We start from the raw sequence: 18,550 nt of genomic DNA, 5'->3' as shown, positions 1-18,550 counted from the left end.
TTTAAAAGGCAGGAGTTCACCTAGGAGTAAAGGCATCTTTGTTAACATGGATAATTTTTGGCTTGTGCAGTAACTACAAGGCCTTTTATCTTTTTAATAAAAGAAGTCTTATTTATGTTTTCCTTTTCTTTCCCGTCATTCACTTTTCAGCTCCCTGTATCTGCAGTGGAAGCAACCACGATGATTTGGCACATACTACTTTGTATTTTTTCCATCAGGATATTATTTTTACCTAAGTCTTTGCACACTAATGGAAGTCACTATATTGCCTTAAAAATTATGATTAATTGTATGAATTACACCCAAAATCTGTGTGAAAAGAACCTTAAGGTTGCCTTGCTCAGTGGATGGAATATACTTTTTTTAGAAGGAATCAATGCTTTAGAGGAAATGAGTTGGCTATAAATTCCTCTGATTTATTTGATGCATACACTGTGTACATAGTGTGCATATAATGTATAAAGAATGAGGCAGGGAACTGGAGGAACAGAGATGCTACCAGGCTAGAATCAATTGAATCCAGCATATAAAAGTTCATTGTCTCTGTCTTTGCTGAAGCATTCCTAAACCTGGTCACATCATTTCAATCAAACATTTTTAGATGGTCACTAATTATGCCTTCCTTCTTTTTGGTAATGAGCTAGATATCCTGGATTTTAAGATATTGACATTTGGATTTTTCCAGAATGCTGAATACCAAAAACTGCAACTGATCTTCATGTGAGCTGTGCTTTGAACACAGACTATCATAATGCATACATGGATGGTACTGTGTTTCACGTGCACTTTTAATTCTGATATTTTAGAGGTTTTTAGTGCTTGACTCCATAAATCTTAACTTTCTTTAAGTATTGGTCAGTCTCCAAGGCTGTCCCAATTTGAATGTCCTTTGCAGTCACTTTTAAGTGGTTCTGCTTCTACGCCTGTATCTTCTCCTTTTCCTGCATCCTCATCTTGACTCCTTGGGCTTTTCCCTTTCTCAAGCTACGGATGCATATTTTTCTTATACAAGAAAAAACTTGAGGGAGACTCTGCCTATCCACTACTTTCATGCCCACCATCACAATAGACTGTAATAGTCAGCCAGGAAATAACAAAAATCTCTGATTAATGCTTGCAGCTGTGGAGATGAATAGGTACAAAAAACTATCTGCTGAAATGTAATCCATTTCTGCTGAGCAGGTAAAAATGAAGATTTTACAGAACACTTGGATCTGAGCCAAACTTAGGCATTTTTCATTTCCCTGCTTCCTAAAATAATTTTGCTTTTGTGATTATACTGCCAGTCTCTGTCTTTCTGTCTGTCCAAGTACAGTTTCTGAACCTGGTAGCCAATTTCAGTCATATTTAACATAATTGAGAATAACTTGCCAACCTATGGGTCAATTCATATCTATATTGATATGCATACAGGCAGCTGAGAGTGAACTCCCTGCCTGGCTATTATTCCTTCCATTTCCATCCTCCAAGAACAGAAGTTTGGTATGAAAGAGTCCATGAAAGAATCTTATGGAATAAGAGAAGGAGGATGTGCTGAAGAGCTGAAAAAAAGAGGTGCATATAAAACAATTTATCCCACTCATTAAGATAAATCATATTGTACTTAAATTAAATGGGGTTGTAAGTAGAGAAAAAAATGAAGTTTGGGCAGGAAAAAAGAATATTAGCATGCACAGAAGGTTTTGATAAAAATCTACAATATAGAGGTTTTCAGTTCTGTGTTTTTTATGATGATGGCAGATATTCCAGACAATCCAACCTCCTTCTCAAGGTATCAACAGACATACTTCCAGAGGCTTCTAGCCTTTAGCACATCACTCTATCCCTGCATGAGATGACCAATGGATAGCTCTAGAACTGCTTATTTGGAGCCTTCTTTAATCAGTTAAAACAAATTAAATTCTGTATCTGACAGGAAGACACCCGGGCACTATATATATAAAAATATATTTATTTATTTATTTATTTATTTATTTATTTTTATTTATATTTATATGTGTGTGTGTGTGTATGTACACACACACACATACATATGTACACATATATCTAGGTATATAATCAGCATTCAGCATTAAAACAGAACATCTGATAGGTATTTCTATCCAATTTTATTACTGAACTTCAAATGGGTTCCTGAATAACTCTGTGAGCACTCTATAGGTAYGAGTCATTAAGAATAAGATGGAAATTTTGGAGCAGTTTATAAAGATGTTATAAGTGCAGTATTTCCCACAGCAATGTTCAGATTCTTTTGCTACTCTGAGAAGCAAAACATTTATCTCTCTGCAAAAACACAGATGACATTATGCAGAAACTGTAAAAACACCCTTAGTTTTTCACAGGAAAATGGAAAGGAGATTAGCTCATATATTTGGAGAGTATCAAGCCAGATCATATTGCACTTAATGTAAATATAAGACATGGAGGATTTAAGTACAGCAAAGTTGGATCTCTAGTACACAGAAAAGACTCTTACTAACATGTACAGATTGTGCTGATAAAATCTGCAATATTTATGTTGTTTGCTGCAGCATAAATCCATCCTCTTTATTGTGAGAATGCTAATGAAACTTTTCAGCTGAATTAGGAAACTTTTCTCATATTTTAATGCAAAAGTTGCAAGGAATAAAAGTTGACTCCCTTTCTCTCTTGGAAATCATACAAAGAAAGAGGAACAAATCTTTCTTTGTACATGTTAAAATGCATTTATATATTGTTTATTTGGACTGCATGCTCTTCAGAACAAGGACTTGTCATCCTACCTGTCTGAAGAGCATCTAGCATACTGTTAGCAATATGCAAATACAATATTTAATTCCCATCGTGTTTCTATGGCCTTTCCTTATGTAATAATTCTTTTTGGCTACATGAAAAATGTAAGAAAAGTCTTGTAATTCAAAATGGTAATATAATTGTTCTTAAATAAACAAAACCTTTATTTTCAAAGAGCAAGTTTAAATAGCTACTGGAGAAGAGCTTGGAAGTGAAACCACAAGTATTCCTTTCTCTGCCTGGCATGGTCCTCTAGTATTTATTTATTTCCTCAACAGGTATGAACACGTTCTAGAGGAATCTTTATTTTTACAAGATAGCAGAACAAAGGCCTGTTTATTTGTTCAAGCATTAGACAGAACTACATGATAGCTCCAAAATAGCTGAAAATTAATATATATCACTTGATATAAATCATATAACCCAACAGAAGAAGAACAATCAAGGAAATAACAAGGAAAATGGTTTGCCAGTCATGATTAATAAACAACATAATCAGAGCTACCAGTAATGTGTAACAAAAATGTCTCYTTTTGTAATATTTGTTAAAGGGAAACATCTTTATCTTTTCAATTATCTATTTCTGTTTTCTTCATTTTGCTTAACATTTTGGAGATTAAAAGAATGGAAACCACAAGCCTGAGTGAATTAAGGGAATGGTAAAAGGGCCTTATAAGCAACATTTGTTTTCTCTAGAATGTCTAGTATGTTGTGACAAAAAGATGATGTACCACAAACTGGTCTACACCTTTCTAGTAGGGACTCTTTTCTGCAGCTCTACTGTCCAGTTAGAGACTACCTCTCCCCACCATTCCCCAGATTGTTATTCCCAACACCAGTTCTTGAACCCCTTCTCAAAATATAACATTCTGTTCTGTCAACACCACTTGCTATCCTGGCTGTTAGCAAAATGGTTCCTCCTCGAAAGAGGAATCTAACCACGGCTTTCCAGATCTCTGAGCATTCCCATCATGTTCCTTTAATTTACTCCTGATTAGCTCAAAGACAAAAAGAATGCAAATTCAACTTTTTATACCTTCTTTTTTATTTTTTTCAGTAGTCTTAAGTGCTCTTTGGCAGTTGTGGAAGAGCAGAAAGAGTAGAAAAAGTATCCAGGAAAGTACCCCATATCTAAATTTTCAAAAGAGTGCACTTAGAAATTTCTTGTTTTGTTTTTTAAACTGTCTATTAAGAGGTTGACTTAGAAAACAAAAAACAGAGCTATTCAAAACTAGGAGTACTTGGAAAATGAATATCAGCATATGTTTGCTGCTTCCTCAGAGTATGTCTGAGAATTGGGAAAACAGCGGTTTCAAACATTCACCCAAAATTCATCTGCTTATAAGCTGAAAGAGAAAGAAGTTATCATTTTCTGTTAGTTAAAATGTTTTTTTTCTACATAAGAAGATAATTTAATACTTTACAGTAATAGTTGCTCTTTGATGTTTCATTAGCATTTTGCTGAAAACAGTGTTCATCCAAAATCATCTTTTCTATATCCCTGAGGCTCATCTTAACCTTAGTTTAGTGAAATCCAGCTTGTCATTGCTACAGCTTCAGTTAACTAAGACAGTCCTTCTTAATCCTACCCTAATGTTAAATACATTGCATCAAAACCAGAATGCTGTTATCCAAATATTGATTACACAAGTCCAGGGCCAACTTCATATATTTGTTTGCTTACAAAAGAACAAAATTAGAGCCTTAGCAACAAACAAGCAAACAAACAAACAAACAAACAAACAAACTGTAGCTTACTTTTTCCTCAGGAACTCATAAATACTTATATTTATGTTTCTTTTACCTGTCACCTATCGAATCTGAGCTTCCTTCCTTCCCTCCTTCCTTCCCTTCTCAAGGGCAGTCAGATCTTTAATCTCTGCCCTTAGCTGTGGTTTGCATGCACTGCTGGTGAACTCCTGGCTTAAGGAACCTGGGTAACTCTGAGGTTCTGCAGAAGCTGAGCAAAGGCTTTAAGAAGCTAAGTGTTGGACTGAAGGCACCTAAAATAGCCATTAGGTCTCTAAATCCATTGTGGGAATCAGTGTCCAGTCTATCTTAYAGCCAGATTGGACTGAATTATTGTAACGAATGTATCACCTGACACTGCGGGCTGGAAGGTAAGCCAATTCCCCTTAGAAGTACATGGGCCTCACCCATGAAGGTTACATGAATGTCGGTGCTTCCAGTTTTGCTGGCCAGAGTTCAAGGTTTCAGTTTTCAATCCATGGTCTCCCGAGCAACTGTAAAATTATATTGTCACAGGAGCCACTGGGCTGACACTTTCTGCAACATGACAGTTCATATTAAATTAGCTAAACACATGCCAGCAACATGTGAGAACAGCAAGGCTTTTATGTTAGTGATATCCTGCACTAGATGGTGCTCTGTACATGTTGTAATTTCTTAGGCAATACCACATTTGTAAACGAGTACAAACATTTCTTACCATCAAGTTACATAATTTACAAGATTATGGGAAATAATGTCAAAAGTGCTTCAGTGACTCAATTCACTTTTGAAATGAAACATGAGTTCCTGAGGATACCTAAAGCCTATGGAAATTTATAGCATCTAATTATCTTTAGGTATGTCACATTGAGGTAGTGAAGTTGTGGTATCTTTAATTTAAAAAGCCTTGCATTTATGTGTTACAAAAGTAATTCATATCTTCTGTTGATTAGCAAACAGAAACTAAACTATGAAACTTCCAAACAGTACCTGAACTAATATATCTGCACTACTATATTCCTGCTGTCATCCCTCCACTGCTCTTCCCCGACATGGTCTCCTTCTATTTTTCATATCTCAACTACACTGAAATTTGAGAGACCTATACTGGAGTTAGACACGTCTTTATATCATAATACAAATAATAAAGCATTTGGATGTTCCTCATGGCCAGGAAATTAAGATTTTGTGAACACTTGTGGCAGGATAAAGTAAGTGCCAGTGCCATAGTGGATTCTATAGTGCCTGAATTCACTGCAGGGAGAACAGGAAATCCATCTCCTGCCAAAATGCCATCTGGGAAAAGCGCCCTCCCTGAAAYTGGTGGGTCATTCATGTGGTACTCAGCAAACGTAAAATTCCTGCTGCATGTAATAGTTAGAAAGCCTTCCAAGTCTCACTCAATAGGCTAGTGTCTAAGTTTGAATTATTAACACTTGCAAGATATAAAAACACTCTGTCTTGTGATAAAGGGGATTTTATTTTCCTGTTTCTAATAACTTTTAATTACTCATTTTAAATATCCCATAGAAGTTTTTGAAATAATGCTCATGGAAATTGTTCCAGTCCTTTCTCTCTCTGTCATCCTCTCGCTGTCATTCAGCATGCTTAATTAAAGACCTCAGCAGACAGTTCTCATCTGTTTCTCCTATTGCCTCTTCCTAGTAAGGGGTTTAACTGCTTCTGGGATGGTTTCACTACCCCTCTGAGTTAATACAATGAAAAATCAAACCAATCTTGAAGAACACAAGTCATTCTTAACCTGAAATTTCTAAGTAAAAAGTTCTAGAGTAGTGAAGGAAGGGAAGGGCTTCCTTTCTATGCTTGAAAAAAAAAAGTTATTAATATTTGCAATCCAAAACAATAAGTTTCAAATTCTACTTTATTTTTCTCTTTAACTCTCGAATGGAAGCCCTGGAATCTCTACACCTGGCTTAAAAGTCTCATATATATGATACTAACAAGAAAATATACATTAAAGCATTACATACTGGATGCTTTCCCAGTTACATAGTCCTCAACTTGATTTTTTTCAAAAGAATGAACAAAATCAACCTCTAATGTAAATCAACTGAGTCCAGTAACACTGGGGATGAATTTGGCCTGTCATCTGTTCCTCAAGCAGATCATCTACGTTGTATCCCAAAGAAAACACAGCTTTAACAATAATTCCTTTCTAATATTCTAATTTCTCATTAAAAAGGTATCGGCCATAATCATTATATAGCATTCTCATTTATATCTCAGATACTCAGACCTGAATTGGTTTCAGTCAGTGTAGCTTCTTTACACTTGGGAACATAGCCCTGTAAGTCTGTATGTGTTCTGTAATTTGTAAAATACTAATGATCCACAAACTTCTCCATGTTACAAGAACAAGAAAAAAATCTTTACTTGTGCTCAGCTGAGCTAGAAAGAAATAAGGAGAATGTTCATCACATTGCTGACTTACTTGTTGATGCATGTGACAACAGGCTATAAATTCTCTATGTAGGGCTCACAGTGTCCCTCTTGCTGTATATTAATTAACACTCAGAAACAAAATTCCAGAAAAATGAAGATACCCTGCAGCTTTTCAAAGAACATCACTGAAGATGATGAATGAGCATCAGGCTGTTCAACATATGAAGAGTGCCAGATGGAAAAAATAATAATATCAAATTCACTTTTGAGGTCTTGTGGTACCAGCATATTCATCACAAAGAGATTGTAGGGAAAATATAGGCTTCCTTACAGAACAGCACTACCATAATGTTTCCAGCAGGTGAAATATAATTTATGTGGATATTTTCCTATGTTTCTTACTTGATGGGCTTCTTCATCTAAGACAGCTTTAAAAAAATACTAAACTCTGTTCCATAGGCTTTGCTCCTGAAAAGCTCCTATTGGGGAATACAAAAGACTACCTGTTTCACAAAAAAACATCCTGCATTATGGTTCTTTGTCCTATCAGTGAGAATACAGATATTTCTGAAGAACTCAGTGGAAGTCGATGTCTGGCAGCTGCCTTGTCTCTGTTATTCACCTCCTTTATTTTACCTACAGTATCTCCTTTCAGTTGAACAGTGCTGGAACCAAAAATGTAAAATGAGACACGAGAGAAGTCAGCTGCTAATAAAAGGTTCCACTGTCCTTTCTTGCTGACCCACTAATTTAAATGCAAGCAACTCTGAAGCCAGAGGAAGCCTTCATTGTGCTGTATTTATATTTAATCATTAAAACATAGAGGTTTTAGCAGACTGCTTCTTGGAAATGTTGTGACATAAATCCTCAACTACAGATATGCTTCTTAGATCATTTGATAAAAATAAGTATTTTAAGCAAACCCTTTATTATTGTCTGAGAGAAAAAATACTGCAGTACTGTTTATTTCACCATTGAAGTGTCTAACTAGAGTGGGAAGAAAACAAGTGATGAAAATTAAAATCCTTTCTCCAGGACATACACATTTTGAAAGACAGGGAAAAAAAAATGGACGCATTCAGATTCATGGGTCTCATTTTCTAATTAGAAACAAACACAAGAAGAAAGCATATACATTTGCAATTTAAGGAATGGAACCTAGAATTCAGCACATAGATATACAAGTGTGAATGGCTGTTCCCCCTTCCAACTCCAATTTTTTGTGTGTCACATAGCAAGGCACTGAACCCTCTGGTACTCTCCTCCTGTATGAGAGAAATATGGTTTAGCCATTTTACAGACCACTTTGAAACCTCCTGAGAAAACATATAATTCAAGGACTGAGTTTTATTGCATTACTAGGCTAGGCTATGAGGTCTGTCTGATCCCTGTCTGTAAACAGGGATCCTCAGGTTTTTCATTTGGACAAAACCTTATCAGCAGCATCTCCTAGACTATCTATGGTGTGGGAAAAGAAATTAAGGTTTTTGTGCACTGTCTGCATACTGGTTTAGGCATCAGAATGCTTCATTTTCCACAACAGTGAATTCAGCCTCTGGGAGAGGCACACTGCATAAGTATTTCAGAGTATGTTTGAAATGCCCTGAAAGATTGCCTCCGCTAGCTTACATCCAAGCTGTGTATCTAAAGGAAAGAAGTGGCGACTATAGCATAAGGCTCCACTATAGTCCCCTATAGTCTTCAGTTTCTAGCCTAGCATGATTAATTAAGGAAGGCTAGAGCTTCACCTTCCACAGAGACGAGCAGCACTGGAGCGCAGGAAGTAATTGGCTCTACTTGGCATCCATTATATCAATATTCACACAAAGAGACAGGATCAGTACCTCTTAATAAGAGCATGCCTGTTAAAAAGCCCTTTAAAACACATTGCAAGCTGTTTGTGGCAACTGGCAAATGAAACCAAGAAATACAAGCCAATGTGCATAGTATTTCAGAATCAGTCTTCAATGACATACATAAACTAGGAAAAAAAGTCAGACATACAAGGATTCCTCAGAGAATTCAAGTAATACTTAGAGGCTTAGAAAATGCTATTTGTTATTACAATTTTCATTTCAGGCTGTGGAAAATTATAAAAACTGACAGATGCCCACTAATGGGAGGCTGAGCAAGAGATTGTGGTTAAGAAGGGCGCCATGTGGGAGAGCAGAGATGAGTACTCTTCTGAAGCGCGCTCCAGCTCTGACTCAGAAGCTCGTCACAATAGAAAACATACGTGTTTTTATAATCCCTTGTACAGATAAACTGACTTCTGCCTTCAAAAGACTCTGATATTGTATCTTGGTGGATAACCTACATCAAGTAATTAGCAATCAAGTAATTAGCAATGAAGAAATTAACGTGCTTGTTCCTACTCCAACTTAAATTTTCCTCCTACTCTCCAGGACTATTGGGCTATCCGAAAAAAGAACTGGAGGGAAAACAAAGAAACAAACGTAGATTGCTGAGACAACATTAATGTTAATGATTCCATAACTTCATATGTTTGTTTTAATATTTTTGTTAGCTCATCATACTTCCAATTAATCCTTAAAACTGAGCAATAGCCAAAACAACATATGGCTAAAATATGTATTCAAAATTTTTCTAGTTTATTAATAACTTCATTTATTTACAATGTATTTAGTATATGCAATATCACCAACACATTATTTCTTAGACAAATCCTACTGCATCCCAGGTGAAGAGTGCTGTGTACACATAACACATGAAGTTAATTTCATGGTCTTTCTCATTTACCTGTAATTTTCCAACCAGATAATATTCTTTTTATTTCAGATACACCTGATTCAACAGTAAGTCTTGCTCAGTTTATAAAATCAAGTGTACAGCCATTAAAACTATGTCACAAACAACAGTCTTCCAGGCTGTTGCTATTAAATTTTTTTTTCCCTAGTGAACTTTTTTTGGCCATTGAGAACAAGTATCAAAATGTGGAGCAAGAATCAATATTTCATCAGATCTATTCTAAGGAAAATAAGGATTGGTTCAGATGTGAATTCATGTAAGGCCCCTAAAGGATCTTTGCTGCAATGGAAAACATGGACTAAGACACATTATATGCTAATAAAAAAATCTGTGATTTTTCTCCCATTGGATTGAATTTCACTCCAAATTCCATACAAGTTTTCTCATCTTCTTTCCTTTGGCTTGCATTACTACTCAGGAGGGAAAAAATCCTAAAGTTGCATTTATTTTCTTGCTCCCATTAGAGGTGCACTGTTTCTTAAAAATGACATCCTGAAAAGGCTTATTTTGCATTTTCTTTACTCATTTTCCCCCATTCAGTAACCTTTCATGTATACAGAACAGTACTCAGTTTCAAGCACCAAATCAGAAGCAATTGCCATCCCTTCATTAAAGTTGGAATTCATCTGGCCATATAAGGGAGAATGGAGAAAGAAAAGAAGAGGAAGGGTTTTTGTTCTCCAGTTGTCTGGCCTTTCATCTGGAACAGTTCCCTTTTGAGCAATCAGTGCTAAATCCTGCCATAGGCTGCTGCAGTCTGTTTCGTCCCATCCTGTTGCAGTAAGGCTTCGATGGTGTGTGACGCTGTCGCGAAAGGAGTGATGCACTTCACTCGTAAGAGGGAAGCAGCACTATGTTTATTGCAGTAAGACAGCGACTTAACAAAGTTTAATCGTAAATAAGAACGATTTAATGAGGTTCGATTGGCAAGGTTCACTCAGTTATTTACTGCATGAAGGACAGGGTCAGATGCATGTGCAACAGAGACCCTCCCGTTGAGTCATGAGGTTCAGAATGGACCCCCTTGCTTTCTAAACTCCTTCAGAGAGGAGCCTAGGTGCAGCTGGATCCAGTCCTAGTCCCAGACTTGGTCAACGGTTCATATCTAAAGGAGTGTGTGCAAAGGAAACCCTCCCGTTGAGTCATGAGGTTCAGACTGGACCCCCTTGCTTTCTAAACTCCTTTGGAGAGGAGCCTAGGTGCGGCTGGATCCAGTCCTAGTCCCAGACTTGGTCAATGGTTTATGTCTAAGGGATTATGTGCGCAATTAGTCAGAGATATAACTCAGCAAAGTTTCACGAAGTTCGCAAAAGTTCAGCATGCTGTTAATCACTTACCGAGGATCTGTCGCGGGTAAGGAATCTCTCAACCTTGAGGAGTAACTTGGAGAGGTGTCCCTGCTCAAGGGGAGGTTCTGCAGTGCAGCCCACTGCTGTGCAGGAGAGCTCAACGGGCTCTGGGCTGCCCCCTATTTATGGGGGGGGGAGATGATTGACTCATAGTCATATTTGCATACTAGACAGGCCTTAGCTGGCGCTGGCACTGCTCAAACAGCCCCTACATACGTGCTGTTTACAGGGAGGTCAGGTTGAGGGGGAGAGAGCACATCAGTGGGGGGGGAAAGGAGCACACCGTCACAGACGCCTTGTTGCTACACAGAGCCCCTTCAGACTTTTCCATTCTCTTTTGTCGGTGCTGAAGTCTCTGTTTGGAACCAGCTACCTTTATCATGATTACTCCCATTTCTCTATTGTTTCTGTCTTCTGTCACACATACCTATTTCTTAAATAAGACCATTCCAGCCAGTATGAATCCTGGCATAACTTGTGATGTTCAGGTTCTGTGTGTCTAACACAATACACATTCACATACATATAGACCTGAAACCCATGGAAGCCTATGGAAAGACCAAAAAAAAAAATCAATTATTGATAGAACAGGATCTAAGTGAAGAGCAGTGTAGTAAACTCAATTGTCTTGTGAGCTCAGAAACACCATAAAGTTACCACAGATTAACAAGTTACTATACATCAGCTGAACTGCAGCAATTGTCAGCATGTTTCATCTTGCATTTGCTATACGCAATCAGTGTGCAAGTTAGCTTAGCCCTCTCTCCTGTCACAACAAGTCACATCACCATGCATTTGCTGCTGGCTAGGAGCCTACGCATCCCCATGTCCACAGCTACCACAGTACAAATGATACTTGCTAAAACCCTCCTAACTTAATTACACATCCAGCATCACACTGGGGAGATGCTGCAATAGTAGTATGATTTATTTGTTCCTTAATCATAGGCAAAGTTACAGAATCAATGATCTTCAACACCACTGAAATGGCTGACCTGCTAGAGATAAGGATGGAATTGGTTTTGCAGTTGGAATTGGTTTCAGCAAGATTTTATTTCTTCAAAACATTAAGCCCATAGTGAGCTAGTGATGGAACCATTGAAAAGTTAAAAAAACCCAGAAACTGGTGCGTAACTTTTTCCTTCTATTAGTTTTTCTTATATAATCTCAGAGCCAGTAGTTCTTCTGCAGCCCCCTGTTAACCATGTTTGATATAGCTGAAGGGAAGGACATCCTGGAGCTGTTGCAGCAGCACAGCCCCTAGAGGCTCACTTGTTTCCTAGCAATAAATGCTTTGAGGTACGTCTGTGCAAGTGTCTTCTTGGAATTTTACCTTCACCCTGGTTTCTGTTTCATTTGCTTTCACCCAGGTGGGTTCCTTGAACAGAAAAATCTTAAGGAGGATTTTTAGATGAAAAAGTGTTTTTCTTTAAAAGAGGAAAAAAAGAAACAATGAATAATAGAAAAAACTAACAGAATATGTGGTGCTGACTGCTTTTCATCTTGCACTCAAGACAAAAGTCCCTTTTCCTTGTCACTGTCTCTTACAGTTAGACAGTCTTCCCACTCCTTCTCCTACCTCACTGATTCCTCCACCAGCCTRTTGTTTGGAGAGCTCTTCCATTTCTCATTTAACTTGCTATGGGATGCCACAGAAATTTGTTGTCAGCCCTTTTCTCTTTATCACATGAAACAGTCCCACCTGCAAAGAGATCCAACTATTATCTCTAGCCACTTCTTTCAAAGGTCTCTGGACAACTTATTCTATCAAGTTAGTGTCATTATGGTTACTTAACCATCAGCTTCAGTTCAGCATGACTAAAACCCAGAATTCTTAATTTTCTATTTCTTTCTATTCATTTCTTTCTTGAGATCTACAGAGACCACCACTATTCTCTTTGGCATTGGGCATGTTTGACTGTAAATCTTCACATTCTGGCAACATCTGACTCTCTCAAACATCTTCTTCATGTAATCTGTGATATAACAATTCCTAGCAGCCCTCCTTACAGCCAGAACACTTTTCAAGGTTAGCCATGTACCTAGCTGTAATATCATTTTCCATTGCCCCGACAAATGCAATTGAATTCTCAATTGTATTCACATGCATTGAAAATACTGCATTAAAGAACATTATGCTAGGCTGTCATGTTCACTGTATAATCTCCTCTTTTTCTATCAAAATAGTCAAATAGCCATATTTGGTATTTTTGCATAAACTTGCTTATGTGAAAGTATGTTTGCTTAAGAAATGGCATATATGGAAAATATCAGAGGATAATAACTGCAGATATGAAACAGTAAAGTTACCATTCTGCCCGTGGTTACGTAAGTTCATTAAAATGACACTAAAGAAACAAGGGGGAAAAATTAGATATATATTTTTTTCTAACTAGGTGCAGTAAATCTCATTTTATTTGTCACTAATTTCATTCCACAGGAATAACAGAAAAGTAGTTAAAGCAGTCTAGAAGAATAATATATAAATTCTCAATTATTAATGTCAGGAATGAAAAAAACTCTCTAGATTTCTCAAAATATTAACAGTAATAAATTCATTAAGCTGTTATCTTAACTCCACAGAAGATGAAACTTCCTGTTTTCTTTATTACTTTATTTTCTATAAGGAAATGTTTGCAAAAAATATTGAACAAAGCTTTCTTAAGAATTGTGCTAGAAACCATGATTCAATTCTTTAATGTGCATTTAAAAGTAATCAAAGGAATAAATATTTAATGATACATAGAATATAGGGGTTTGTCTAACAGATAAAGGCCCAGGAAAGGAAGAGTTTTATTACATCAGGGAATCAAGTGAACTACAATTAGTCTAATGGTTAATGCTTTAAGACTATTTTCTAGTTCTCCACCAATGCTGTTTATAAGTAGAGGACCTACCCTGTTTTGGTGAAAACTGTATGAAAAAATGTTTACCTCAGGGATTAATTTAGCCCAGAGATGTGTTCACTAATACTTTTTGTGGGTATATCCACAGTCTTTCTGGTTCTTTTCTGAAGGGTGAAGGAGAAATACGAAGGATTCTTAGAGAAGACTAAGTAGCCATTACAGGTAAAATCATAGGACTGAGCCCAAATTACCATCCAACATGTTCAACATTTTCAGCAAGACTACTCATAATGATTTCTCTAATGCACGTCATCAGTATGTTGTCAAAGCAGGAAGTATACAATTTTATTCCAATAGGCCTTGGGCGGAGAAGAAGTCATATGAATGTGAAGTGTGTGGTTACAAAAATTAAAGAATATTCATTAGTAATTGAGCCTCAGAAGATAATGAAGATTTTCAACCGTGGTGCTATGCTTTTAGTCAAACCACCATTGGCACTGGTCTCCAGAAAGGTTTGCTTTTTGTTATACACTACTTTAAATGCAGTCTGCATAAGCAAACAAAGGGGAACAGTACTTACTGCTTGCCAAAGAAATTAAACGCATGTATTGACATTCATTACATGTCTCCACCCGCCCTCTCCCACCTCAAAAAAAATCACAACAGAGTACCTTAATCCATGGCCTGCTGGAATTTTATCTGACAGAAGTTAGCCTTGCGATGCTGAGAACTAGGCCAAACTGGTGGACATGAACAAATCCACAACATTGTTTTCCCAATTACAGCTACAAGACAAGCATTATCACAGACTAAATCCACAACAGCTCTAGATGTTGCAGTGTTAAGTGCTGTAACCCCAAATTTTGGCACAAGTTTCCCAGCCAGGAGCCTGCAGCTTTGTGCCAGGCACCGCTGCTCCCCACTGCAGCAGGACCATTAGGCACCTCGGACCAAAATCTCTAACAGACAGTATGAGAAGGCACTTGAGTTGCCAGCCTTCTCGGCTGATCTAAAGCATTTAATTCTGGAGTTATGCTGGAGCAGGGTCCATTTGTAGACTTTCGTGTCTCTCAAAAGCAGCGCAGGAAGAGGGAGAAGTACTCCCTTAGCAGCTCCGCAGTTAGGGCTCTCGCCCAGAGAGTCACCAGAACAGCACTGAATCTCTGTCTCCCTTCCCAGGAAAACCTCTCTGTCACCAGGCTGGAGGCTAGGTGGGAGGAATACCTTTCATTGTGCCTGCTGAAAGGCTGTTATTCTGAACAAACTAATCCACATTCATTGGACTAGGGAAGCAAAGCATCACTTTGCATGCAACAATTAAGGTATCTAGCTGGGAGCAGGGAAATTTGAATTTCAATCCCTGTTAGAAGACTGCTTTTTTAGCCAATTACCATGTAATATTAAAGTGCACAAGCAGCCATTAAGAGTCAGGAGCAGAAGCCAAGTGAGTTCCTAATAACCTGTTCAAAACCACCCATTACCCTGGATACCAACAAAACACAGACTTGGCCATCCTGTGTTGCTGCATTTTTACTGCTATTAATAAACAAGTTACCTGGTACTAATTCAATGTATTTACACCTGCTGCAATCACATATATTATTAAAGACAACCATATACTTATCTCAGGCTAGCTTTTCTAGGCCCCTTCAGAGGTACTGCTTGGAGTGTAATCCTGACTCCCATTAGCTCTTATTGGCAAGAAATAAGATTAAAGAGTATAGAAAACTGTTGCTCCATTCCTTCCCCTTCCCACCTATTCTAATATTTGACTTGTGCCTTTATTTACCCCTTGATCGGTTCTCTCTAATTCTCTCCCTTGCTTTATTCCTCCTTGCAGTCCTGGGTTCCTTCTCCCATGTTATCTTCTGTCTTCCATTTCTCTTCCTGGCCTAAGATCTTTTATCTTTCTTCCTCAATCCTCTTCTCCCTTTCTCCTTTCTTCCTCTCCTTTTTCAACATTAAGAGACATGACACTTCACTTTTGCTCCTACATTTATGAAAATCACAATGCACTGACCAGAAGAACCAAGGAGGAAAAAAAAGCAGAGAAGCAAAAGTCATTTCATGGCTACTTAGCAGCAGAGGAAAAGGCTGTCACGAGGTTTTGATCAGAACAACTGTTTTGCCAGCAGCTTTTGATTAGAATTCCAGAAAAGGGACTTCTAAAAGCAAATGATGAAAAAAATGTAAATTATAAAGACCTCAATGGTCTCTCTAGTTCCTTCTCCTTCCTCCTTTGAGAGTCCTTGGCCATTTCTTTGAAACCCTCCTTGATGGGATTTGATGAACTTTTCCCCCATGTAATGATTTCAAATGTCATCGTCAACCTGAATTCCAGCCAAGCTGAAGGTGGGAAGATTTTAAAGGAATGCCAGTACAACTGCTCCCAAGTTCCCTCATTAATATCTCATTTTAAAAGAATCCAATTGTCATCTTTGTTTTTAAAATTGATTTTTCCCCCCTTGATTATTGCTGTGTGAAAGGCCTAGACAAACAACAAAACTAGGAAAGATGAGAGAGCCATCAAAGTGGAATGGCCACAGGGTACACTGAATGAACTGTGATCTTTACTGGGATAAAGATTAACATGACAAGCTTTCAGCTGTAGCAATCAGTCGATATTTTCCAGACCATCCCTACAGTGACAAAGACGGAGGCATTTTTAAGTTGTAATTGAGATTAGCCTTGATATATACAGTTGGAGCCATGCCTGTGAACTTTGCTATAAGGCTGACCATGTAAACTATCTATCACTCAATTTCACATGAGCAGTAATCTAATGACACCACAAAAATCTCACAGTGTTCCTCTCTCCACACGTCCAGCCACACCAGTGGGCTTCTGCCAGAGTCCTTCAGCTGCAATACCAAAGGATTTGTCTTCCAAGATCTGAAGCACTGTACAGACCCTCACTAAAGATTGGCATTATTCCCTCTCAGGGTGTCAAAGTCTTGTAAAATGTTCAGTCTCGTAGTGTGAGAGCACTCATGCTCTAATCCAGCTCACTAGATTTGCAGTCAGATGCTACTCGAAAGCCCATGCATAATACCACTGACTCCAGCATATGCTGGATGAAGCCCATAAAGATGGGCAAGATTGCTTTTCATGGATAGGAATAAGATATTTTGTTTGTTACTACTAAGTTAACCACAATAAAAATAAATAGTTCTCTTTCATGTGGTGACAAAACCAAGTAATCATGCTATACTCCTTTTTTAATTATTAGGTTGAAAGATGCAGTATCGTGCTGGCATGTTTAATTCTGAATCATATTCATCACATATATAAATAGCCAGCAACTGTATATAGTTGCGGGGTGGGGGTGGGGGGCAGGGAATCAATGTCAATAATGTCAAGAAAGTATTTTGCATGGAGTCACCAAATCTGTATCGGATACAGATTCCAATATAGATACATCACGAGCCTCAAGGCTGCTATGTCTTTGTGTACCAGACATGTAGGGTAAGTTTCCCCGGCTTTACTGACATCTGAAAGCTTCTCCTCCGTGTACTTCACGTTGGGAGAAGTTACCTTTCTGCTTTGTAAAGACGAGTAAAAGATTTCCCCCCTCTGGCTCATGTTACGGGCAGAACAAGCAGCTGAAGGCACTGCCTCTGCAGCAGATCCCCAGCGGATGTGCTGTGGGCTCAGGCAGCCTGTCACAAAAGGTACTTTCACCATCGAAACCCACAGGACCCCTTGGAGAAAGTCTCAACTCTGCTGCCCCCCTGACTCCCTGAGGACATGTTTTAGGAGGGGAAGTTTTAGTAGCACAGCTCACAAAGACATGCAGGGGGTGTCTGCACATCCGCGCACATACTTCAAGGTACAGTACGGCAACCCCAGGTCACAAGAAACACTGACTATTAGAGATCAGTACTATCCTACGCAGCCTGCCTGGGAGTGAAACTCCTCTTCTTCCACAGTAGGATAAATGCCAGAAATTGTGCCCCCTTCCCCTGCGCCTCCTTCCTGCCAGATGAGGACTTTCTATGGGGAAATTCTATCCACTTCTCCTTGGAGATGGAGACCATTGCCCCCAAGGGAACAGGTGATGTTTATTAAGGCCGCGCTAAGGATTCGTTCATCCAGTGTCCCTCACAGAAACAGGATCATTTCTGACCAAAAGGCAACTTTTTTCACTCATGCTTGCATTTAGGCACAACGCTCTTCTCTCAGACTCTGTGAGTTGCTCTGTCAGTTGTGGCCACTCTCTTCCTCTGCTTACCCCAGGGTCTTTCAGGCGCAGGAGCTGACTTCAGACACAGCACATTAGTACAGTTAAGTTGTTTGATACAGACCCACAAGAGGACAAGTCCTGGAGGGAAGCAGAGGCTCTGCTACCACTTAAATCCAGAAAGTTAAGCACCAAAAAGTGGCACAAAGTAATACTGAGGGCAGAGTGGTAAAAGGCGGAGTCAAAGCTGTAATAGTTACTATTAAATTCACCCCTTTGTACACGTGCTGTGTTTGCAGTCTTGCTCTCAATCAGCGGGAAGGCGGCGCGGCCCGACCCGCCGCTGCGCGGGGTGAAGGCCCCCCCGCGGGCCGGCCGCGGGGCCGCGCACGGCCAGCCACGAGGCCCAGGAGGCTTCGCGGTCACTAAGTGCAGTTGCAAACCTGCGCACCTTGGCCCGGGCGGCGCAACGTCCCAATCGCTCGCGGCCCGGCCCGGCC

Source organism: Apteryx rowi, unplaced genomic scaffold (genome assembly GCF_003343035.1).
Source record: "Apteryx rowi isolate R43461 unplaced genomic scaffold, aptRow1 scaffold_344, whole genome shotgun sequence".
NCBI classification, from domain to species: domain Eukaryota; kingdom Metazoa; phylum Chordata; class Aves; order Apterygiformes; family Apterygidae; genus Apteryx; species Apteryx rowi.
This window is presented reverse-complemented; position numbering follows the sequence as displayed.